Consider the following 25,410-nt stretch of genomic DNA (forward strand, 5'->3'; position numbering starts at 1 on the left):
CTGAGCAGCAGGGCTGCGGTTGGGATCCCACATTGAGGGCCAGTGACGCTCGCCCTCTACAGCTAAGATGATGAACAACAGCTCGACCTGGAGTTGGGCTGCTGTGAGTCGCCAGCGACGGTGTAGGCTGCAGCGAGGCTGCAGTGGGCTGCCGTGAGCTACGTGAGTGGCTGGTAGCCGGTGTGAGCTACTGGGAAACACTGTGAGCGGCCAACCAATGACCAGCGACCGATTGCCTCACCCAGGAAGAGCACAATGATCACCAACATGGGCCAGTGAAGCGACGCCCTCCACAAATAGACTGAAGAACAGCAATTTGTCTACCTGTCTGTTCCCCTCCCCCCAATTCCCCAATAAAATCTTTAAAAAACAAAACAAAACAAAAAAACATTTAAAAACAAAAAAAAAGAACAGGGTGACAAATTCCCCTTGCACAGAGTTGGTTTGGATCCCACCTGTTTGTTACCAGCATGTTCACTTTGAACAAGTCACTTACCCTCCTTTACACCCCAGTTTCTTCAACTCTGATTGACCCTGAGTGAAGAGCAATGTTTTTCCCAATGATTTCTGGGTAAATCATTTCTTTCCTTGGATTCTAGCACCCTGTGATTTTAAGTTCCTTTTCAAAAGCAGGATGACAACATGTACTTTTCAGAGTTGTTGAATGTGTTAAAAATAATGTGTCCAGGTCCGGGAACAAGACAGTGCTCAGGAACCGTATTGTGCAAATGTGGAGGCAAACCCGGAAGGATGGTAATGCCACAGGCAGAGCAGCAGAGAAACTCAGCGCCACTCTTTCCGTTTCCCTCCTGCGTGGTGGTTCTGAGCCTTTGAATTGGGAGAGATGCTATTTTCTTTGACTGAGCCACTGGAAACGTGTGTAATCTTTTTAACACCATGGGATTTTTCAGTTCGTTCAGAAACCATTGCTTACTCGGCTGTGTTCCCATTATACATTTTCCTCACCATTACAAGTCCTAGCTTTGTCCATTCTTTTATTTATTTGTTTGGCCAAAAAGTGATAGTAAAAGCAAATGATGCGACTATAGGATCAGAAAGGTTCCAAGCTGCACTCACAATAAATCTCCAATTCCTTTGTATGGCCCCTGCCCCCCTCTCCAAGAGCACCTCTCGTGGCTCTGCACCAACTGTGCTGAGCCAGTTCAAACAATGCCTTCTCCTAGAAGCGTCCCTAATGCCCCAAGGCCCTCCCCATCTCCACTGCACCTATCACAGTGCACAGTTAAGTCCTCACTAACATCATCGATAGGTCCTTGGAAACTGCAACTTCAAGCAAAATGACGAGTAAGGCAACCGGTTTTATCACACGTTAATTGATGTAAAGGAGAGTGAAGTTCCTACATCACAAAAACATCACCAAACTTCTAAATAAAGACCCCAAACTCCTCTCACATATTGAAATAAATGCAAGCTGTATCTATATTTAAGAAAGGTTAATAAAAACAAGAGAATTATTTTCCAAACTGCTGATTCCAGTTCAGGGTCTCGAGTGGCCAGTTTCTCTCCCAGCAGCTCAGGAAGCCAGGCAGGAAGGCCCCCTTGGCCAGGACGCCCTTCCATCGCAGAGCGCATGTGCACATACCCAACTCACTCAAATTGGGTCAAGGTAGACACGCTCTTTCACCTCACCTGCACATCTTTGGGATGTGGGAGGAAACGGTAGAACGCGAAGGAAAATCTCTCCCAGACATGGGGAAAATGTGCAAACTCCACATCGTGGCCCCAGCTGGGCATCGATTCTTTTTTTTTTCTTCTCATCAACATCATAACGAAACAATGTCAAACGAACAACATTATTTGAGGATCTGCTGTACTATAATTGTCTGCTAAACTCATGCTCCTCCTAGAGACCAGCGATTTTACCTGAATCACCTGGAGGACTTCTTAAACTAGAGTGCTGGGCCCCACCCCCACAGATTCTGATTTAGTAGGTGGTTGAGGTGAATCTGTAGGCATTAGTGATCCAATGAGCTAATGGTAAAGTCGGTATCTTTGGGGGACATTGAGGAATCTAAACAAAATTCTGGCCATTCCGCTAGATGCAGAGTTGGGCAAAGAAGAACCTGCAAGCAAAGCCAGAATTTTTCATAACAAGTATTTCTGGATCCATACCAGCTCAAAAACAAATGATTAATTAGTCATTTTTACATAAGCAAGTAAGGGAAGACTTGCTTTCCAAACACTTGCTTATGTGGGCATTAAGGAGTAGTTTCTGATTTAGTAGGTCTGCATTTCTAACAAGTTCCTAGGAATAATGCTGCTGGTGGTCCAAAATCATGCTCCAAGAACCCCTGCTCTACCCTACCAGTTCCTTGAGAAGAACCCCAGTTTCTTTTATTTGTTATCCCTGACACCTAACACAGAATCTGACATACAGGAGACACTCCAACACTACCTGTTAGATGGAAGAAATGGCTAAACTAACAAATCCTTTGTCATTTCATTTAGAGATGGAATGACAAGCTGGTCTCACAGTACATAAAGAACTGAAGACACTTTTCCATTAGTATTAAGCTCCTCTTAAAACAAGCAGAGGGTAAGTCCGCTCTGCTGGGCTCTGAGCTACAGCACACTGACAGACTGGTGCTGCTGAAAGCTGCCATATGAAAATGCAAATCTTATGTTTAATACATGAAAATACCCCATAGGATCAGACACCGTGGTTTGATTGGAGATGAAAATGGTAAACCTTCTCTTCTGTTAAATATCTCTTCTTTGGTAGAATTCGTATGTGAACAAGTAAAAGAAGACAAGACACTGGCTTTAGAAATGTCTTTAGGACCACTAAATTTATTTCAAAAATGTGATAGTAAGTGCTCTTTCCCAAAACCAACACCCTAAATCAGGTTGACCAAATTTCTCTAATCATCTGGGAGTCTTGTTTAAAACACAGGTACTCAAGGCTTTCCTAAATCCAGCAGGTCTTTTCAACAAGTTTCAGGTGGGGACCAGATGGCGCTCTTTTTATGTCCCCTAGGTGATTTTGATGTGCAGCTAGGACTTAGGGCCTCTGCAAGAACCCAAGGAAAGGTTTTCTTATGAAACTATTTTTGACATAATACTTTTCACCTGGAACAGGTTAGGTCATGGTGCAAAAGGCCAGGTTCTCAACCTGGAATGTGGCTTTGTTGCCCTTTGGTTTCCTGGAGGGAATAAATGTGTAAGGCATTTCTACCAAAGATCAAGTTTTGCGTCATGGCTCTATGGGGCTTGGACCACTCCAACAATAACAATAGGGCCATTAGTCAAAGGACCTCAGGAAAAGGGGGAACTTGTCACAGGATGATGCCAATTACCCAATTATTCTGAACTCGAAAACTAAACCTTAAACACTTTTCGCATAGCATCAGAACCATGGGTATAATCTGGAGAAGTAATTAGCATATCGAAATCATATGCTGGGTCAATGTCAAGGTAAAATTAAGGTAGGCTCTGGAGTGTTGGCGGTGGGACTAGGAATGGTCTTGCACTTGAATGTAAGTATGGTGGTGTCAACAATTAACCTTCCACTGAAAAAAATTTTTCCTGTTTATATGCATTCTCTGGTGGGAAAAAATTTTTTTGATGTCATTGGATATTGTGTTTTCAAAAGAACTTCCTTTGTGCTGTTTATTTAAGGTTGAATTATAGTTTTAATAATGAAAGTAAGAATGTCTGTCTTCTGTAAATCAAATTATCTTGGAATCATACTTGCTTTCCTACCTTTCTTCACTCTCTTGCCTTCACGTTGTCCCAAGAATAAAATCCAAGCATCTTGCCAACGTACTCTGTATTGGCCTCTCCTCAAGGATCTAGGGGAGGTTAGTCAGGCTATGTGAGGTCTGAGGCACTTCGGTTCATTAAATTGTTTAATACAAGCACTAATTTTTGTATTGTGTAATAAAAGCAAATGTTTTCCAAAATGAACAGTAGACACAAATAGAAAAGTATATAGGCTTCCAGGTCACACATTCATGGGACTTTACAGCTAAGAAGTCATTTTGCTTAAAAAAAAAATCGTGTTGTGACGTGCCATTCGTTCTTAGCACAGCACCAGCACATGCATATAGAGGGGTTACCAGAGGAATGCTTGATGAGAGTTTTCTTTCAGTAACTGCCCGTGTCTTTCATTAAACAACTTACCATGAAAAAAATAGTTTCTTACAAAAGAATGCTTTGAGAAATGAAAGGCTGCAAATATGCAAACTGAAGTTCATTGAATTTTTAATAAGAATTTCAAGCACAGTAAAGATTTTATACCCAAATTTACAAAGAAAGAGATGTAATGCTACCTTAAAAGTTTACCACGCTAGGTTCATTTGCCTTTCTTTTTTCCTCATACCCAAAACCACAGCCTTCCCTTAAAAAAGGACCAACCAGGTCTGAGATTCCTGTAATAGTCCCTGTTTTTATGTCTGTAAAGTCTCTGGGCATAATTTGGTCCCCTGAACCCCTGAACTCCTATCACTTTTCATGACAGGAGCCTGGCTACACTGGCTAAGGGAGGGGGCGTTGCAGCAGGCTAATGTCTGTGCTAGGCCCCCCTTACTCTTCCCTCAAGCTGGCCTAACTCATCCTTAACAATTCCTTGTGTGGGAGATAAAATAGTTGTGATGTGCAGAAAAACCTACACCAAGAAAGCAGAAATAAAAACAACTTCCCTCTCTCCTATCAATCACCTAGATTCATGTGGCTACTTAAATTTGTTAAATCTGATAAAATTTAAAATCATTCCTCAGTTACACTAGTCATACTTCAAGTGCTCAATAGCCACGGATGCCTAGTGGTTACCACATTCAAGCATGGACATAGAAAGATCTAGTGCACAGCACTAGTCTCCAGAGGGCACAGCTAAGGAGGGGAAAGATGGCTCCCTTACCACAGGAAGTGTCAACCAAGAAGGGGGAGAAGGAAGTAATAGAGCAGTCCCCTAAATCTGAGAGAATTTTTCAGTCCCACCAAATCCACCCCCTTTTCCTTCCACCCTTAGGTTCCACCCTTTCTGCTCCTCAAATCTTTCCCGTATTTCCTGAGCACAGAGGAAAAAGGGGGTGGTAGTGCTTGAGAGATTTTAAAGGCAATTAAAACAAAAGAACAGTGACTGTATCTTGTATCACAATGTGGTGCTGTATCTTGTATCACAATGTGGTGCTATGTCTGCATTTGTACTGCTGCCCCACACAGTAAACAAGCTCACTGGGGAAGCTTCCATATGGAAGTTGCTCTTGTCATCCCTGGATACTCAGCTGGGGCACATTTATTCAGTTGCAATTGTTTTTGTCACACAATCATCATACTGGTCTGGTATTTGAAATTGATATTCATGCTGTCTCAAATAATAGCCTTGGTAGTTTAATTTCAAAGCTTTAAAATAACAGTTTTAATGTTGATGAAGACTGACCTTGTTACTACTTTTAAATAAAAATATGATTGGCAACAATCCCACACATATTAAAATAAAAGAATAAGAACTAACGGTAATGAAGTCATTTTTTTCTTCATGTGTGAAAAGCACACCCCTTTTATTTCCAACACACGTGAGTGGAGCTACAGAGACTGGCTGTAGCAGACATTAGAAACATTCCCCAATATTCAGCAGTTCTCCACGTCAGGAACACAAAGATTATAATCCCCCCATCCCCTTGAACTTAGATATTGCCATATAATGATTTCTGACCAATGAAAAGAGGGCAGAAATGAAGTGCATCACTTCCATGCAAAAGCATTAATTGGTAGTTCGTGACTCCCTGTTTCTCCCCTGCTTTGATGAGCCCTGAAGTATTGCTGGCAGGTCACATCTTAAGATGGTGAGATCTCCACTTCTCTAGGAGATGACTACCTAGAGCAGAATCTCCCACCCACCTGTACACCATCCACATGGGACATACAGGGTGAGCAAGATATAAACCTTTGCTGTTTTAGCCACTGATACTTGGGGTTATTTTTATTGCAAGCACAACTAGCCTATTCTTGCTAGTACACCAGACTGTAACCAACATAGTTATCTTTCTCTGCTGGCATAGCAAACTTAGAGATATGAAACCAGGTTTTTCTATGTGTTTTTCAGTTAAACACTTTTTGAAGTACCATAGCTATTCATTACTTTTTTTAGGGCTTTTCCTGAGAGTGGGTCTCCCATAAAACACATGATATATCATGGATTTAATCATACACAAATACATCATACCCCCATGTGCCTGGAGCTGTCCTTTCAGTACTTCCATGTGAATCCTTCTCGGACACTTTTTCCCTCCAGTTCCCACTGGAGCAGGCCTCTATTGCAGAAAAAAACCCAAAAACCATGATATTGTTGGTACTCAGATATAAGAAAGTGAGTCCTTGAGAGGAAGGAATCTTATATGACTCATCTTAACTTCCCCAGTGTGTAGCACATTATCTGAAAAAATATACCTAGTGACCATTTGAGTGGAAAATGAATGAACAGATGTATTTACAAGTTTGTTCATACTTTCCTTGGCCCCTTTTTTATCCCCCTATTCCAGCAACCGTTTCAAATAAATAAACAACCTTCTAAAAATAATGTGTTTGTTATACAAACCAGCTTCAAGGCGAGTCCCTGAACTCCCCACCATGCCATTGAAGTCATATTACATTGTGGTTAAGTTCACGACCTCTAGAATCAGACAACCTCGATTCAAATTCTGGCTCTTCTACTTACCAGCATTGTGATCCTGGGCAGGTCGATGAACTCATTTAGGCCTCAATTTTCTCATCTGTAAAATGGAAATATAAACAGTACCTGTGTCACAGGCTTGTGAGAAATCAATGACTGTAAAGCACAGCGCCTGACACAGAGTCAGCCCTCCATAAATGTTAGATCTAAAGCTTTGCTGCACTCAACATGGTCCTCAGGCCAGCAGCTCCCACATCACACAGATGCTTCTGAGAAATGCCACATCTTAGGCCCCACTGCCAGCGACCTAAATCAAAATCTGCTTTTAACAATACCCCTGGGTGATCACAAGCACACGAACGTTTGAGAAGCACTGCTCTAGAGTACTCTCTAGTTGCAACATTCTCTAATTTAAAATAATTTCCAAAGGTGTGAATAATCCTGTTTGCTCAGAGTAAAAGTTCTTAAAGCAGTGGCTCTTAACCCTCACTGGGCATCAGAATCACAGGGTAAACTTTGAAAGAAATCACATATGCCTGAGCCCAGCCCCACGGACCCTACACCACCCTCACCCCACTATAGACTCATTCTATTGGTCATAGGTGGGTGTAACCTAAGTAGCCTATTTTTAAAAAAAACTTCCCAGGCAACTGTAATAAGATTAAGACCCACCAACTTAAAGAGAACATTCAGTTCTGACAAGGTCTTCATGGTGACTGGGCTCACCAGGAAAAAAAACTAGGTCAGTGGAAAGAAGTGATTCTGGAACTTGAGGAAAGGGTTCCAGTAAGCCGTGTCAGGTTTGTAAGACCGCCTGTCTTCCCCCCAGGCTATAATGGTCTACTCCAGTCTTTCACACCCCTCTCCTTGAGTCTTGACCAAGCTGCTTTGACTGTACCCGCCACTCCCCTCCCCTCTTTGTCGGCTTCATCCCCAGCTGCAGCTGCCCTTGGTGCAGGCACTGTCTCAGGGCCCCTCTGCTTTGTTTCGGACCCAGGGCTGGTCCTTGATCCTGATCCTGATCAAAACCATTGTAGAAGAGACTTTCTCAGGGCTAAGGTACTGAGGAAGAAAAAATAAACACGAACACTTCCCCCAAAAACATTAGATTCGGGGGGCTGGGGAGGGATGCTCATCTCCTTGAAGACTGTAGAAACCATCCTCTCAGAGCTGAAGCTGCAGGCAGTTATGCCTCAGTCTCTCCCATCCCCACTCCAGCAAAATATCTAGCAACAGAGGAGAAAGTGAAACAATCAAATTTTGCAATTGTGCTCTTTTTAATTTTGAAAATTTCATAGCAAAAAATCTCTGAAGATCCAAGTATTAGAAAACACTGATTTTAAAACTTGCTCCTATCAATTAAGTCATGGTTTAGTAGTACTAATTCTTAGTGCAATGGGAGGTCATTGAAGAGTTTGAGCAGAGATCAGACATAATTCAATTTGCATTTTTAAAAGATCCTTCTGGTTGTCATGCAGCAAATAGTTGCCATGCCAGGCACAGGAACAAAGCAGGGAAAGCAGTTAGGAAGTTACTTCAGGGTTCCAGGCACAAAATGATGGTAAACTGGATGTGGGTGATGACAGCAGAAGTTAACAGAACTAGGCAGATTCAAGAGATATGTTGGAGGTAGAAATAACAAGAATTATAGATGAATTAGATTAGGTGGGGAAAGAGAGAAGAATCAAAACCGACCCCTAGGTTTCTGGCTTGAACCTCAAGAATGGACCACTTACTGTAATGGGAAAGACTAACAAAGACAAAATTTTTGGACAGGCCCATGGAGGTGTTTGGGCAAGTACCCAGCAGTAAGGAGAAGAGGTAAGCAGACCACCAGGTAGAAAATTAGAGGAGCCAGATGTCTGGCAGATGAGCAGATACCCAGGTTTGCATTTAACACTAGGAGAGTCTAGTAACTTGGAGCGGGGCCCCAAACACCAGTGAGCCACCCCAGCTCCCCAAACTTTCAGTAATTATGATATTTGTCAGAGAAGAAAGACAGACTTAAGCATGGGAGACAAAAAAACAAGAGCCCAGGTATATATAACAATGGGTGGAGAGTTTGGGGACAGGCCACAAAGCAAGGACTCAGATGCTGGAACCCAGGTCCCGGGCAGGATGAGAGCAGCTGGAAAGTTCCTCTTTTCTGAAATGTATTTCCAGAATCTAGCATAGTGCTTGCCCGTGTTAAGTATTTCATTATTTGTTAAAAGGCTTTAATTATTTAATGAATACTTGTATAATGCTTACTATGTACCAAGGACCATTCTAAGTGCTTTAAAATATTAATTTGTTTAATCCTTACAATTATCCTATGAAGTAAGAAGCAGTATTATTCCCATCTTTCAGATGAGAAAGCTGGAAAATGCCAAATTAAGTAACTTGCCCAGGGTCACACAGTACGTAATGGCAGAGCCAGAAGTTGGCCCCAGAGTTCATGCTCTCAACCACCACACCACCCTATGAATGAATAAATAAAGTCACGGGTGCTTCCTTTACTGAGATAGAGATTTCTACGAAGTTTTTGTGTTTAAGCTGTTGCAAACCACTGGTACATTCAAAGCTGTGGCTAAGATAAAAGCCAGATGAGTCTGAATGCACCTTCTATTCCATGCTGTCACCCTCAGTGAGTTCTCACATTAGACTTGGATATCTCAGAACATGTAAAGCCAACACTGCAGCACCTGCTTCCTACCAGGTGGCACACACTTCTTTTTTTAACTTCAGTATGGGTAGTTGAGTTCATGGCAGATGGTCATCTGTCCATCCTACTCCTCCCCACTCTATACATACATTGGGTTTGCTACATTAACAGAATTTATCTGACTCTTTAAAAATTATGTTGTGTTATTTTCTTTGTGGCTATTTTAAATTTATGTAAATTATATTATGCTGAAGGTATCATTCTTTCATACATTTTTCACTGAACACTATTTTTAAAAATCATAAGGTGTTACTTTAAATCTATATTGCGTCTATCTATTGCAAACTATGCATCCACCACACTTCATTCATTCATCTGTCCCTTTCTGATGGATACACAGACTGTCTCAAATGCCCTTGCTACCACAAACAAGGCTGTGATGAACTTTTTTGTGTATCCCCTAATGGACTTAGGGAAAATTTTATCTAGAATATATACCTAGGAGGGGTCATAAGACACTTACAAACTTTAACTAAACAGGTGGTTTTCCAGAATGGCTATACAGTTCAGACTCCCATCAATAGTACATGGGAATTCCCGTTGCCTCCATCCTTGCCAATACTTGTTATTATCGACCTTTTAACTTCACCAATTGGATGAGTATGAAGTGATCATTTATTTAAATTTGCTGTTCTCTTATTACTGATAAGTTTCAGCATCTATTCCTATATATATTTGTTAGATTTTCTAGTATATCCTTGCAAAAATAACCTATTTGCATCTTTTGACTATTTCTCTATTGGGTTTCTTATCTTTTCATGTTAATTTACAGTAGGTCATTGTATATTCTTTATATTAATTCTTTACTGCTTTAAAACATTGCAAATATCTTTTCCCAGTCTATCATTCGTCAGTCAAATTTATCTATGACCTTTCTACCTTTCTTACGGCAAATAACAGGAACTTTTGGTAAAATGTCATTCTCTTTCCTTTCAAGTAAAATGAAGAAATGTGAAGGCCTTCAACTTTTATGATTGAAAAACCATCCCTTCACCAAACTATGAGACACAATGACTAAGGAGAGCACCTGAAAATAAATTTTAATTTTAATTCCCAAATTAAGACTAAGGTGATTAAGGAATGTTTTGGTATATTCTATTAATAAGATGAAGCCATTTTTTTTAACCCCACCTTGTTCCACAAAGGATCTGAGTAAGCCTACAAGAAAACAAGCAATAAAATTGAAAAATATAAATAAAAAATTCAGGAACAAGGAAAATACACAGCAGGATAGAAGGTCAAGAGCAGGAGGAAACTAAGAATGCAGATATGTAGGCCACAGGGTCCTACAAAGTTATTAATGTTGAGCCAAAAATTTGGCTCTGAGCTTCTTGGCAACCAGAGGGAAAAGGGAAAAGGGAACACAATCAGGCCCATTCAATGATATTCTCTTTGTTGATAAGAAAACATACAAGTTCCTCAGGGAAAGATAAGCTTTTCCTGACCCTTAGTTCCAAAAGAATTTCTCAGGTGGGCTTCATATTGGGGACAGTTTCCTCACTAACATCTCTGTGGTAAAAGCAATGTGTCTTATTTCTTGTAATGTCTCTCAGTAAAAGCTAATGACCACCAAATATAATTGATTAAAACATGGAAAGTAACCCAGTCTACCATCTGCCAGTTAAATGTGAGAAGGAGGAAATGAAGAGAAGAGGAGGAGACCAAAATAACGTCCATCCAAGCATGCAATCTTTGGGAGTCCAATTTAGTATAAAAATCAAACCAAAAACATCTGGAAGAATTCATGACATATTAGTTACGATAACACTAGCTGCTGAAATAAAAACCCCTGAAAATCTCAGCGGCTTAACACCGAATTTGGGAAATTTGAGAACAGCAGTTTATTTCTTACTCATGTAAAGCCAAAATGAGAACCAGGCTCCTTCCATCTTGAGGTCCACCATATTCAACATATGGGAAAAGAACATAGAACCATACATGGGGACGAGGGGTTATGGGCCAGGCCTGGAAGTAAAAATGCATCACTTCCACTCACATTCCATTGGCTTGAACTTAGAACACTCTCAGCCACAAATTATCAGTTGTGTCTTTCAAACACTTTTTCATAACTTCAATTTTCCAAACCAGGGTTCAGCGAATTACAGCCTGCAGGCCAAATCTACCTCACCGCCTGTTTTCACGTGGCTCATGAAGAATGATTTTTCCATTTTCTAGTGATTGAAAAAAACAAAAACAAAGGAAGAATAATGTTTTACAGCATGTAAAAGTTATATGAAATTCAAATTTCAATCTCCATAAATAAAGTTTTATTGGAACACAGCCACACTCATTTGTTTATATATATAAGGCTGCTTTTGCACGACACAACAGCAGTTGAAAGTTTGCAACAGAGACCACAAGATTGGCAAAGCCAAATTATTTTCTATCCGGCCTTTTATAGAAAAAGCTTGCCAACCCCTGCTTTAAACTGATAAGAGCTGATAAGAGTTGACCAACAGTGGCCTGAACACAAATATTTCTGATTGGTGGTTGAAGTGAATCTGTAAGCATTAGTAATCAAATGAGCTGATGGTAAAATCGATATCCTTGGGGGACATTGAGGAGTCTAAACAAAATTCTGGCCATTCCTCTATATGCAGAGTTGGGTCAAGGAGAACCTGAAGGCAAAGCCAGAATTTTTCATAAGAAATATGATACAGGGCCAGCCGAGTGGCTCAGTTGGTTAAGAGATCGCTCAAGAGTGCGAGCTCTGAGCAACAGGGTTGCCAGTTGGATTCCCACGTGGGCCCGAGCTGAGCTGCCAACAGGTGGCAGGATGCCCAGCTTAAAAAAAAGAAAAGAAAAGAAATACGATACATACCAGCTCAAAAATATATGATTAATTAGCCATTTTTACATAAGCAAGTAAAGGAAAACTTGCTTTTCAAACACTTGCTTATTTGGAAATTTGTTTTCCAAATTTCTCAAACAAAAAAGCATTTCTTCAAGAATTGTTAGATATTACACTAGCATTGTTTGTTTTTTAATAATTTAAGTAAATTTAAATAAATTTAAATATATTAAGTAATTTATCATTTTGTTATAGAAAAGCTAACATTTTCTTAGGATTGTAAGTACCCTAATGCCAATGGTGAAAAAGCAAAGAATAAAAGTAAATGGCTAAGAATCACATTTCATCAAACCAAATATCAAGATGTTTATTTATAGGTAGTCTCCTAATGATCATGTTTCTTGATAAACCTAGAATCAGATCAAGAACAAAAGTAACTTCTTTTTATCAGACTGTCCTCTCAACTTCAAATATTAACTAATAGCATTTCTTTCTACTGCAGTTCCAAAGTATAAATAGGTTCACAGGAAATAATGTGCTGCTTGTACATACACAAGACCAGTTTAAGAACTTAAGAAAGAATAAAATGTACCAACATATCGAAATAAGCTTTAGGGGCCAGCCGAGTGGCACGTTGATTAAGAGCTGGCTTGGGAAGCCAGCTCTGAGCAGCAGGGATCGGGTTCGGATCCCACACAAGGGCCAGTGACGCTGCACCCTCTACAGCTAAGATGGTGAACAGCAGCTCGACATGGAGCTGGGCTGCCGTGAGTCGACAGCAACGGCGTAGGCTGCAGCCCCTGCTGCAGTGGGCTGCCATAAGCTACCGTGAGTGGGCGGCAGCCAGCATGAGCAGCAGGCAGCGGGTGTGAGCTGCCAAGAGCCGCTGTGAGCGGCTGTCCAGAGGCCAGCAACCAATCTCCCTCACCCGGGAAGAGCATGATGATAATACCAACATTGGCCAGTGAGCAACGTCCTCCACAACTAGACTGAAGAACAAAAGGACAGCAGCTTGTCTGTTCCCCTTCCCTGATTCCCAGCACTGTTCCCCTCCCCCAATTCCCCAATAAAATCTTTAAAAAAATAATAATAAGCTTTAAAAAATATCTCAGCATTAATGTCAATACCTTCAGTATCACAGTGACATAAAGTCTCACAACAAAGATTTTTTAGCCACTGTGGCTTCACCCAGGGCAAGCAAAAGTCCCAGTCCTGTGGACCCTGGCTTCTGTAACCAGGATGCCCAAAATTTGGGAATGACCTCAGAGATCATTGTTCTAGGATCCAATATCAAACTCCTTGTTTTACATAAGAGGAAGCTGAGCACAGACTGAGACTTGCCCAGACTACACAGCCAGCAATCAGCAGCACTGGCATTGAGAGTCCGCCACCCCATTTCCTGTCCAGCAGTTCTTCATTTGCGCCACAATTCATCCTACTACACACTGGCTCTCTGGAGCCATGTTTGCTAACTCAAACAAGGTTCACCATAGCCTCCTTCTAAGGCAGATAAATTCAAGTCCAATACTACTTGTTGCTTGAACATCTTCCCAATGAGATCTATAATGCAGAGGCCCTGTTGGCTCTGCGGGACCCAAAGACCCCACAATGCCTTTTTGTAGGAGCTGAGTTTACCTCAACTCTCTGGCCTGAGGCTCAGATGTCCTTCACCTTTCTCTTCAGAGTGCATTGGTCCACCATGATTCTTTTCTTCCCTTCTTGCCTCCTACCTCTTTCCTCTCTGTCATTTGCTTTTTTGTGTGTGTGGTGTACTAGGACACATAATGCCAACAACTACACAGCTATTCAACCGCTGAAGAATACAAGTCCAGGGCAACCAGACTCACCACATTTACTTCAGTATTCCAAATTGCTGTGTGAAAATCCAGAATATGTTTGTAGATTTATTTCTGCTAGCATAATGATTTTACTAAGTAAATAAAACCATGTTGAAATTTTGTCAATTTCCTAATTTTTTAAAATTCTAAGACATCACAACATAGACCACTTCATCTTGGAAGTTTATTTAGGGAAAAACTCTCTAATCAAGTGAATGTAATTAATGTAATCCTATCTTACTTGACAAAACTAAATAGTAATCTCCTATTTACTTCATGTTTTGAATAGGACCAGATCCCAATTAACAGTTTTGATTTATTTAAAATAAAAATAATGATCTTTCTTTATTCTTCAGCTCCCAATTATAAAATCCCACAATCTCCAATTAACACTGATTTATTTTAAGAAAACAAGAGTAGCAACTTTTTCTTTTCTTATCCATTCCCAAAATGCATAAGGCTACTTCAGTGCTTCCACTACAACAAATCAGATGACAAAAGCTTTTTTAAAATACTCATGGTAGATGCCATGGAAATGGGTAAACACTTTAATAATGATTTTCAAAGTTCTTACCCAGTAATTAGAGGTTAAATAGGATACTTGCAGATGGTCATCTGCAGTTTCTGATTCCTTCACCTAGACCTGACTAGTGTCAAAACACAAGAGGCTGGGAACACAGACTGTAAAGCATCCGGGTTAAAAAGTTTTAAAAGGTCGATATCTGGATGTTTGGGGGGTGTCTGTAAGTATCCAGAAGCCAGTTCATTTTTCACTTTTCACAGAGATACTTGAAGTTAGAGTTTCATATGAGTTACAGAGAGAAGGGACCATAAAATCATATAGCCCTACCTTTCTGTTTAAAACAGAGACAGGCGACATCAAGTTGTGGTTAAGAGCTCACACTCTGGAATTAGATGGTCAGGGTTCAAATCCTGACTCCAATACTTTCTGTTTGAGGAACTGATCAAGTAGAGTATCTTCTATAGTTTGGTGTTCTCAACTATAAAATAGGATAATAGTGAGATTTACTTCATTAGTTATGGGTGAATTAAATAAAATAATATAAATATACATTGAGGAGGAACACTTAAACTTAAAAGAAACTATCACTTAGTAAACACTTGGTAAATATTAGATTTTTTTAAAATATAGATTACTAAATTAAGGCAAGGGAGGCTGTGTGACTTACCCAATACAACAACAACACAAGAAGAGTGGAATCTGGTGCCCACTCCACTTGGCCATCCTCCTTACAAATGCTTTGATCTAGTAGGTGTTTTTATCTAATAAACTTAGCTGTAAATATTGCTTAGCATTAATGCAACAACTGAGGCAAATGCCATCGCTTTTCTCAAGAATAATGAACGATTCCCACAGATATGGGTGCAACTTGCATTGTGTTTTCTTTCTCTTTTTTTCATTACATTTATTGGGGTGACAATGGCTAGTAAAATTGCAAAGGTTGGCAGAAGAGGGTGAAGAGTGCATCGTGTTTTCTAACTGAAAGCACTGCTGTGATATTACCCACATTGACAGCCATTTATGGAGACTTTGCCGTTGTTTCCATTGGTTGTTACTCTCACTGCCCTATGAAAAGAGTGATAGCACTGTCCTTACTTACACATACGAAAACTGGAAACTTGGGCTGATCACAGAAACCAATCTCCCTACAAACCCATAGTTTTATGAAATTACACAAAGATTCAGCTAGGTAGCATCTTCTTCCAGGAACTATGGACATTTATATTCTTATTTCTTCCATTTATTTATATGACTAAATCTAAGAAAGAAAGGCCACTTTTCATGCCACAAAAGACCAAATGAGGCCAAGCAAGTCTTCTAGAATCAATCTGAAAAAGAAAGTAATTCCATTACCATCAATCAGGGTAGCATGCCCCCAATTTAATATTTTTTAAATCTTAGGCCATCTCATATACTGGAGAAATTCAAATAAGATATATTTTGTTTTAATTTTGAGATGGAAGGAAAAAGGGATACAAGCTTACCTAACTTTAGATATTTTAACAGAGATATTTAAAAGCCTTTCCTTGACAAGTGCCCAAAGACGGATGAACAAGGGTATTTGTTACAATGTTGTTTGTAATGTATAATGCATAAAATAGATAGCAACTTAAATACCCAATGTATTAATGACAAAAAGTAGTTACAAATAGTAATTTGTTATGACCCCATTTTGATTTTAAAAATCTAAGTGAAAATTATATTTCACATTCATTGGAATGCATAGAAAAGAAGGTTGGAAGGACATACATCAAAATACTAATGTGGTTTATTTCTGGGTAGTAGGATTATAGGTGTTTTTTTCTCCTTTCTTGTATTTTCTTAATATGTACCATCATTTGTTTTACTTGCTAAGAAAATAATAAATTTTGTAGAGCATCGAAAAGAACTTAAATATTACCAAAAAGGTTAATATGAAGAGATTGTTTTCAATCATGTGGTACATTACCTTCTGCAGCATACTTCATAGCAGGTTAAGTGAGGAATTGCTTTATTTTCCTTCAGTCCCTGGGTAAACTGAGTTATCAACTAAAACCAGAGGCAAAACTAAGACCAAAACACAAAGGTTCAAGATTTTAATTCCCAAAGTTAATTTATTCATTTATTTGATAAATATTTGTTATGCAGCTAAAATTTAAGGAACATACGGATAAATCATGAACCAATCCTACTCTCAGAGACCATAGCTACTAAAAGAATCAGGATTCTACTTAAATTTAAAACAATACCACAAGAGACGCATGTATGGAGGAGGAGTCTCTTTTTACTCAGGGAATTTGGGAAGTGTTATTAAACAATATAAAGGGGCCGGCCGAGTGGCGCGTTGGTTAAGAGCTGGCTTGGGACGCCAGAGGGCCCCAGTTCGGATCCCACATGAGGGCCAGTGACACTGCCCTCTACAGCTAAAATGCTGAACAACAGCTCAACCTGGAGCTGGGTTGCCGTGAGTCGCCGGCAATGGCGTAGGCTGCAGCCCCTGCTGCAGTGGGTTGCCATTGGCTACTGTGTGTAGCCAGCAGCCAGCATGAGCAGCCAGCAGCTACAGTGAGTGGCCATCCAGAAGCCGGCGACTGATCTGCCTCGCCCAGGAAGAGTGCAATGATGGTGCCAACTTGGGCCAGTGAAGCAATATCCTCCACAACTAGACTGAAGAACAGAAGGACAGCAAGTTGTCTGTTCCCTTTCCCCCAATTCCCCAATAAAAATCTTAAAAAAAAAAACAATATAAAGAATGCAACTGATACCAGTATTGAAAAGGTAAATTTGTATGGTTATATGATGTACATTACCTTCGAAAAATGAACTCTACATAGTAGTAAGTGAAAAAAATAAGTTGTAAAATAAAATGTATGTTTAATATACACATTTTACATATACTTCAGAAATCTGTATACCAAAATATTAACAATGCTAATCTCTAGATAGGGGAACTACAAGAGGTTTTTGTTTTTCACCTTTTATCATTTTGCTATCTATCCTGTCATATTTTACTACAATGAACATGAATGGTGTATTACAAATCAATAAATGGGGAAAACCTGCCCATCGTGACCAGATAAAAGCTTGCCTCATGCCACGATAAGTGCTGGACTATGCGGGAGTGAATGCTGCCATGTGACAGATTGCGACCAGGTTGCAGGACTTGCCCACTTTCCTAATAGCCCTGGCTCTAATTTTTTCCATCTGACAACACAGAACGAGCGGTACAGAATTACTGTCTCTACTTTGGCGTAATGGTCAGAGACCTAAGTAGAGGCCTAAAGCCTGAGAAAAGAACCAACGTAACCAGAACTCATGAATAACCAATATGACTTCACAAAGAACTTATCCAGTCATCTTCTAACATAGCCAAGTGGCAGGCCTGGTAAGGAAGGTCACAGAAAATAAATTGATGAAACCTAGCTTGACATTGGGAAGGCTTTTGATCCTGTCTTAGAAGACATGCTGGTAAAATATGACCAGGAGCAGACAACTGTTCATTAGCTAACTACAGCCTGGCTGGGGAACAATCACTAAAGCATTCAAATTTAGGAGGTCACAAATGGTGTTCTATAATATAACATCCAACTGAATGACAGAGATGCCAAAAAAGGGCGTTCAAAAGGTAAAATAATAATTTGGGATGAAACTGTACAAATAGCCAGAAATAAAATTCAGAATCAAACCTATGAACAATGTGCTCTAAATATTCCTGGGTTATGGAAAATAAAGAATTTGAAATTATTTGGATAGAAATTTGATTATCAATGAGCATTGTAAATAGTAGTTTAAAATACAATTCTGACAATGGATGCAGAATTAGGACTATGATGTACAAACACATGTTGTATACACCCAGATTAGCACTTACCACACTGTATTGCCGTTATTTGTTGGCAGGTCTTCCTCTCCCCCAAGCTTCTTTTTCCTTGGTGTATTCCCAACACCTTGCAGTCTGACAAGAGGGGCTTTCGATAAATCCTTAAGAATGATTGAAAACAAAATTTTTTTGTGAAAGAATGAATGAGATTGTCCTCCCATATTCCTCAAGATACCCCACTAAAGCACTAAACTCCCCCTTGGAGCTCTGTTTAAAGATGGGTATGAATAATTTGCTGATCAATTAAGGGAAGAATATAGAAAAGCTAAGGGGTTAATAAATGAGAATTGGATTATTCAGTTTATAGATCTGGATTACTCAATTTATGGAAGAGATAGCTGGGGGTATATTAGTTACAATGCTCAAATTCTGAAGATACCTTACATAAAGTATAAATCTTTTTCTACTAGAAATGTCCCAAAATGGCTAGGTCAGAAGCCTACGTTAGGGAAATGGACCATTAAATAGTGTAATGGATAATAACAACACAGCAACAACAACAACAAAACTAAAATATATTTTACTGAATGCTTTCACAAAAGAGCTAGCTCCTTGGCTCCAATGGCGAAGGTTACATATAAGCCCCAGTGAATTAAGGAACTGGCCTCTTAAGGAGCCCCTTCCAGAGCTAGGACCCCACAATTTCATAATAAATATGAATAATCAGCCATCATCAGAATCTTTGTACAATTAAGCTGAAAATGCAAAACTCAATTTTATTTTCATGGTATTTATGCTCATGGAGGTCTATATTAATAGAATAAAATATATTGTGGATGTACAGAAAGTAAATTTCTAAAAAATCCCATACTTATTGCTTCATATATATTTGCATAGATTTTTTAAATTAGCTGGTTATTTATAAATTCAGAATGTTCTAAATAAAACCTGATATTAAATGCAATATAATTATTTCAGTTTAAAGTGCATGGCCTTTGCACCTAATATGTTCAGTATACACAGTAATAATATACGGTTGTAGTAAGAAATAGTGAGAAAAACAACCCAACTCTTGTTGACTCTTCTGATTTAGTTATTAAACATTGTTCTATTCTAATTTTTGGCCATTGTTTTTATTTGCAATACAAAACCTTTCTAATAACTCATTTGTCATGATAAAGAAACTTTGGGGGTTTTTTTCTTTCCAAATGGCAGTAAGGGATCACCCAAACTTATTCATTTAGCATCATATTTAAGTAAGTCCAGAGACGCTCTCACTTTTTACACTGAGTAGAACAAGGTCAAACTGGGCATCTTCCAAATGTAAATGCTTAATTGGACTAATTCTTTCATGATAATAATGTATATTTAAGATAGCCACTAAAAATTGTCAATGCTAATTTAGTAGATCAATTCCATTAAATGCTTTGAACTTTTCACCACTTGCTAATCTCATCTATTAAAGTGGCTGTTTTTGTTGAAAATCTGAAACTATAACTTAATATCAAATTACAACAATTCTAGCGAGACCTAAGAAATATTTCCTCATATGTGAAATATAACCTTAAAGGATCTTAAGTTGTATTAAATTGTAAGATTCTGGTCATAAAATGTCCTGCAGCCAAATGTAGAGAGAGATCTTATCAGTGTACCGGCAATGGACATTATGGTAAGAAGCTCGCAGGATTGTTTGTTAATTTCAGAAATACATGGTTTTGGTGTCTGAAGCAAAGCTTGAATATGTGTGATTGTTGATTATAGACTAAGCTACATGGTTCAAATTTTAGTATCAAACACATGTCACAGGTAATAACTCAATTCAGAGCAATAAAAATGTCAAGATTTTGCTTAACATTTTGATAAACAGCTTAAGCAATATAATCATTAATGTAAAAATAATAATTTATTTATTAATTAGCTAATGAATTTGGAGAGAAGAGACTCCACACCACCATCAAACATCCACCATGTCTCATTTGTTTGAAACTAGACTTCTAAGGCTATTTTTATCCCCTGTGATTTACCACCGGTATCCTCTGGGTGATAGTTGAGGAAACAGATGCTGGGAATCTCTCTCCGCTCAGTTCCTGAGAGGAGAATTCTGACTCACAGCCCTGCCAGCCCTGGCTTTGTACTCACACATGCCGAGGGGGGTGGAGTAAAACGTAAATGACTGCCCGATTTCCAGTCTCTCATTGCCAGTTTCCTCAAAGTTTCCACTTACGCATTTGACTCCCTTACCAACTTCGTTTGAAGTTCCCATTCCGAAATCCTGAACAGCATGTTCCCAGGATACATTTAATTTTTTTTATTTTAAAGCTAATTCAATGGGGATTTTCCACCTGAAATTTAAAAAAAAAAAATTTGCCAACTGGAAAGGGCATTCTTTTTTCAGGGTTTCTCCTTCATTGTTGGTAGTATTGCTATCTGCAGAACGAAGGTGCAGAAAAAAAATTGTAAAATGTTCACTTCTAAGCTCTAAGCACACTTTCTTGTGGGGAACCACAAACCTTTCCAAAATTTCCTGGACCCTGTTATTTATTGTGAAGGGATTTGAACTACAATAGATCTACATCTATTTGGAGAGTATATTTAAACTGTTAATAAAAAAATTTATGTTTATTAAATGTCCACAAAGTACAGAGCTTTATTCTTTCTTAGTGCACCTAGGCTAATGAGAATATGGGGGGAGAGGATGGTGGTGTCTATGAAGTTTAAATACCTTTTATAATGGATTTATAACAGACGCACATTATAGATTGAAAATTCGGTTTCACAAGGCAACAGATTCTATTAAAACTCTATTTTACAGAGAAATTAAATTGACTGGCTAATCTATGTTTTTACAAAGCTTGTTTTAAATATCTACTTTATTTTAAACAATAGGACATAGTATATACGTGATTTTTGCAACTTAATTTTGCATAAACCAATGGGATTTCCTTATCAAGCACCACAGAATTACTTAAATGTTTACTTATTAATCCTGTTATTTAGTGTGGTTTAATGATAGCCCAGAAAATTGATTTAGGCTATTTTTAAATTAGGAAAACTGAGCAATTGTTATTGCATTTCAGATAAAATGAGTTTGAATCGATGAATTAGGCTTCACCACATAATTGCAAAGCTTCTGTTGGTACATCTATGTGAGAATGAGGCAACAAGTCAACTTACTAATTGAATGGAAATCTGCCAGTTCTTGGTGGGGGGAAGAAAGGTTTTGGTTTATTAGCATGGAGATCAAGCAACCACCTAAAGACTAAACTATTGATTTTCCATCATAGACACCTAACCACACTCAAGTTTACCACCGTATGATTCTCTGTGGAAGACCTCACTGGTAGATTGGGCACAGTGCCTCGTCACTACCACCAAATAAATACTTCTTACCAGCCAAAGAAATACATAGATGGTGCCAAGTTAGTAACATTCTAATGGAAAATGAGGCACTTTGAATGAGTAAAACTATTTTAATGAAAAAATTTGGTGAGATGCCCACCATGAGCAAAGAACCTTAAAATGCAAGAGATTCTCCAGTGGAAAAATCCTTATAAACCACTGCACAACAGGCAAAAAGTCAACATAAAAATTGACATTTAAAAGTCCATCACCCAGTAATATTGTACACAGATATTATAAGAATTATAAGAAAACCACACACACACACACACACACACACACACACACACACACACACACAAAGTATAAATGATGCAAAACTACTTTTGTAGCTGGAATAAATAACGGATGTGTTAACAGTTACACTCTTGGGCTCTCTGGATGTACAAAAACACCAAAATAACAAATTGATTCAGTCAGGCATTTGAGCAAAGAAAGTCAGTCAAACGTGCTGGGTGATCTAAACAACTATTTGGCCACCCAGGCAAAGAGGTAAATTCACCACCACTTATACATAAATGAAAAAAGACAAGGTCAGCAATAAGCTTTTGGTGACAGCCTGGAGCAGGGGAAAAACTTTTTTAAATGCATACTTCAACTCTGGTATATAAATCATGAAACTAAAATCCCTCCAATATACACAATTACGATTGCCTAATTTAAAAGTCCCAGGCAGCACCGACACGGGGAAGACATACTCTCATGCAATGTGTCCCTGATACCATAAATGGCCTAATAAGTGTAATGTTGAAAGTCAATCCTGTGGTATCTTAAGGGTTAAGTTCTGTTTTGTGAATAATTTTGAAAAAGTCCCCAGTAAAAATCTGGCTTAGGCTAGTTCAGCGAGAGGAACTGTCCCATAATGAGGCTCTGCCTGGATCAGTCCCAGTAGAATTAATTTTGTGCCGTGGAACACCTAGATAAATTAGTTTTGCTTTAAATATTGAGTCCTAAAAGAGTTAAAAAAGGAATATCAATCAATAATTTTTAGATTAACTACTTTGTACACGACAAAACAAAATTAACTTTGGCATTACAACCCCTTCTCTGGCATTTCAGATGAACCCCAAGTTTAAAATAAAGAATTGGAGATTAAAACCCAAGTAAACATATGCGTTTGCTTCTTGGTAGAGAATATTAAGTCACTTTCTAGTTTGTAAAAAGAAAACATTACTCAGACATTTTGTAAAAGTACAAATATGATTATTATTTTTAGTTATTAAAACAATCATATCTGAGAATTAAGAATGCTGAAAAGATTTCTGTAGGGTTTTCTTTAATGGAAATACTAAAACAGTTAAGCTTTAAAATTAAGTGAAAAACAAAATCTCAGTGAATGTCAGATTCTTAAATTCTATTTGAATTAATTCCCTCAATGTCTACACACTATGTCCCTTTTATAAAATCGATTTCTATTGAAATATTTGTGCAGAATTAAAATCATGTCTACAAATGACAACAAATTCAAACTAAAACTCCCTTGTGTCTTAATGGCTTTTTCTGGTTAAATGACTACCAAAAAAGGTAAGTACAAGATTCACTTCCATGGGAGATGAAATCAGGCTTTTAACCTGGCCAATCGCCCACATAAACAATCTTCAATGTTATTTGGTCATCATTTGGTAATTAACATAGCAAATCACAACCACACTGAATTTACATCCATGTGCCAAAAAGTTATTTAGCAGATAACTACAGATAGAGGAAATGTCTCTTTAACAGATTCCTTTAAGAATACATCTACAGGAAGCATCAGGCTTTCAAACAGTCATAAAAAACAAGAAGCAGTTGAACAGTGGCACCCAGAGGTGAAAAGTATATTACTTCTAGAGATATATATGGTTAACTATAACCTGTTTTCAGCCATCCTTTTTGTCACTTCCAGGCTTTTCACTATAACACACCAGAAATCAGTTTTCTTAGTTGCATATTGAAATACCATATTTTAATGAAAATTAATGTTTTATTTTAGAAAAAGTAGTTTACTTCTGGATTAAATTGCGTATCAATCTCCCTGCTTCAAAACAATAAACAAACCAGCTGAACGCCAGACAAAACACTTTCCAGAATTGTATATAATGCTCGTCCACTTTTAGCCTGTCACAATTATTAGCAAAAACATTTTTAAGAAATGGCTCTGTGACTACTCCACAATTTCCATACACCCCAAATTATGTGGGGTTTTTTTTCTTAAAATGTTTATGTTGAACTCCTGTGTACCTCTGAACCAAAAGCATAACCCTGGGGAGATTTTCAGAATTCCTTATCGAACCCTCCCATTATTATGATAGCAGAGGATGGATCGGAATGGGAATAAGAGTGTTGCTCAATGATGAGAAAAGGAAATAAGAATACTGTTTTATTCCACAGGACTTTTAAATAGAATCTATTTTGACCAAAATTAAAATGAGCCTGGTGGTTTTTAATTAAAGAAGCTCCATACCTTTGAACCTGCCAACTAGCAGCTGCACTTGGCTGGCGCTGAGTTCCTAAACTAAACTGCAGAAAAACAGCTCCTCCTGGGTCTAATCACCTTCAGGGAGCCTCATATAAACCTAGTTTGTGGGGCCAGCATAGGTCAGGTTTTTTAAGAGCCTCAGAAGAACAGTCTTATTTTTGCTCCTGAGCTGAAATGCACTCGTGTATTTAGTAGAGAGGATTTTCCCAGCGGGTTACGCCTAATCTATCGCGGATTTTCATCTGTTACCAAGTTTCCATTACCTTTTGTCAGACGTTTTCTCCAAGATCCCGCTGCTTCTTTTTAATCACCTAAGAAGCAACACTGATGTGACAAGCTCCAGAATGAGAAACTTGAAAAACGCAGGGAAATGCTGCCAAAGTCATTATCCACTACTTAGAATTGAAAAGACGAGATCTGTCCCTTTTTTTTTACAAGACTATTAATAAAGTATAAGATAGTTTTACAAAGCCTTCAGCATTTCATACATGAAAACACAGAAAACCGCCCAATGCTATTCAAAAGAAAAACAAAATTACTCATTTCCTACTATCTGAAATCTACATCAGAATATATCCTCGATTTTGCATATCAAGCAGCGTTCAATTGTCTGACAGAAATGCGAGATGATTGTGTCTGCATGAAAGCTAGTATTAAAATAATCTCTCCCTCTTTGATACCTTGTCTTTTTTTTTTTTTTCCTCCCCTTTCCCGTAAATACCAGTGGCTTTGCCTAAATCAGTATGTGCGCGTTAAGGAGTAGCTTCTATGTAACTTCTAGGTCGCTAGCATGGTGTTGGCCCATGAATAGGCTGTGAACTGCCGCTAAATGCCTGCCGGCCCGCCTAGCCTGCCTGCTCGTGGCTAAATCGCATAGAGCAAAATTGCAGGCTTTCTCGTACTCAAAACCACACCATCATTGCCCATATTTGGTGATTCCATTACAGTTACAGTTTGAAGGAGCACCACACTTACAGCGTTTCGGAGCAAACCTTATGCAAGCTGCTCCACATGGGTCACAGGGATCTCTCCGGCCATTCTTAGAAACCCCACAGCTGTTCCCAGCTCTACGCCCAGCGGAGGCAACGTGCAGCAGTGGACCTGGGCGCCATCTAGTGGATTCTCCCGACCTGGGGGAGTCGTCAAGAGATTGCGGGGGTTCACAGCAAGCTTCTGGGAGCAATCCTTACAGCCAAGCTATAAAATAAAATTTTCTTCAAATTGCAATCGAAGCTGTGGCGAAGGAGGCTTATCTAATGACAAA

The 25,410-nt window shown here is 38.8% G+C and overlaps 1 long non-coding RNA gene across 1 annotated transcript; it reads right to left on the reverse strand.

Moving 5' to 3' along the window:
• Nucleotides 1-6,678: 6,678 nt before the first annotated feature.
• LOC109388930 (uncharacterized) lies at nt 6,679-25,209 on the reverse strand. Its single transcript, XR_002125293.1, has 3 exons — nt 25,122-25,209; nt 18,341-18,450; nt 6,679-6,734 (listed from the first exon to the last, which is right to left on the reverse strand). It is a non-coding gene; the product is annotated as an uncharacterized LOC109388930 (long non-coding RNA).
• Nucleotides 25,210-25,410: the final 201 nt, after the last annotated feature.

The sequence above is a fragment of the Hipposideros armiger genome, unplaced genomic scaffold (assembly GCF_001890085.2).
Source record: "Hipposideros armiger isolate ML-2016 unplaced genomic scaffold, ASM189008v1 scaffold_212, whole genome shotgun sequence".
In the NCBI taxonomy this organism is placed as follows: Eukaryota; Metazoa; Chordata; class Mammalia; order Chiroptera; family Hipposideridae; genus Hipposideros; species Hipposideros armiger.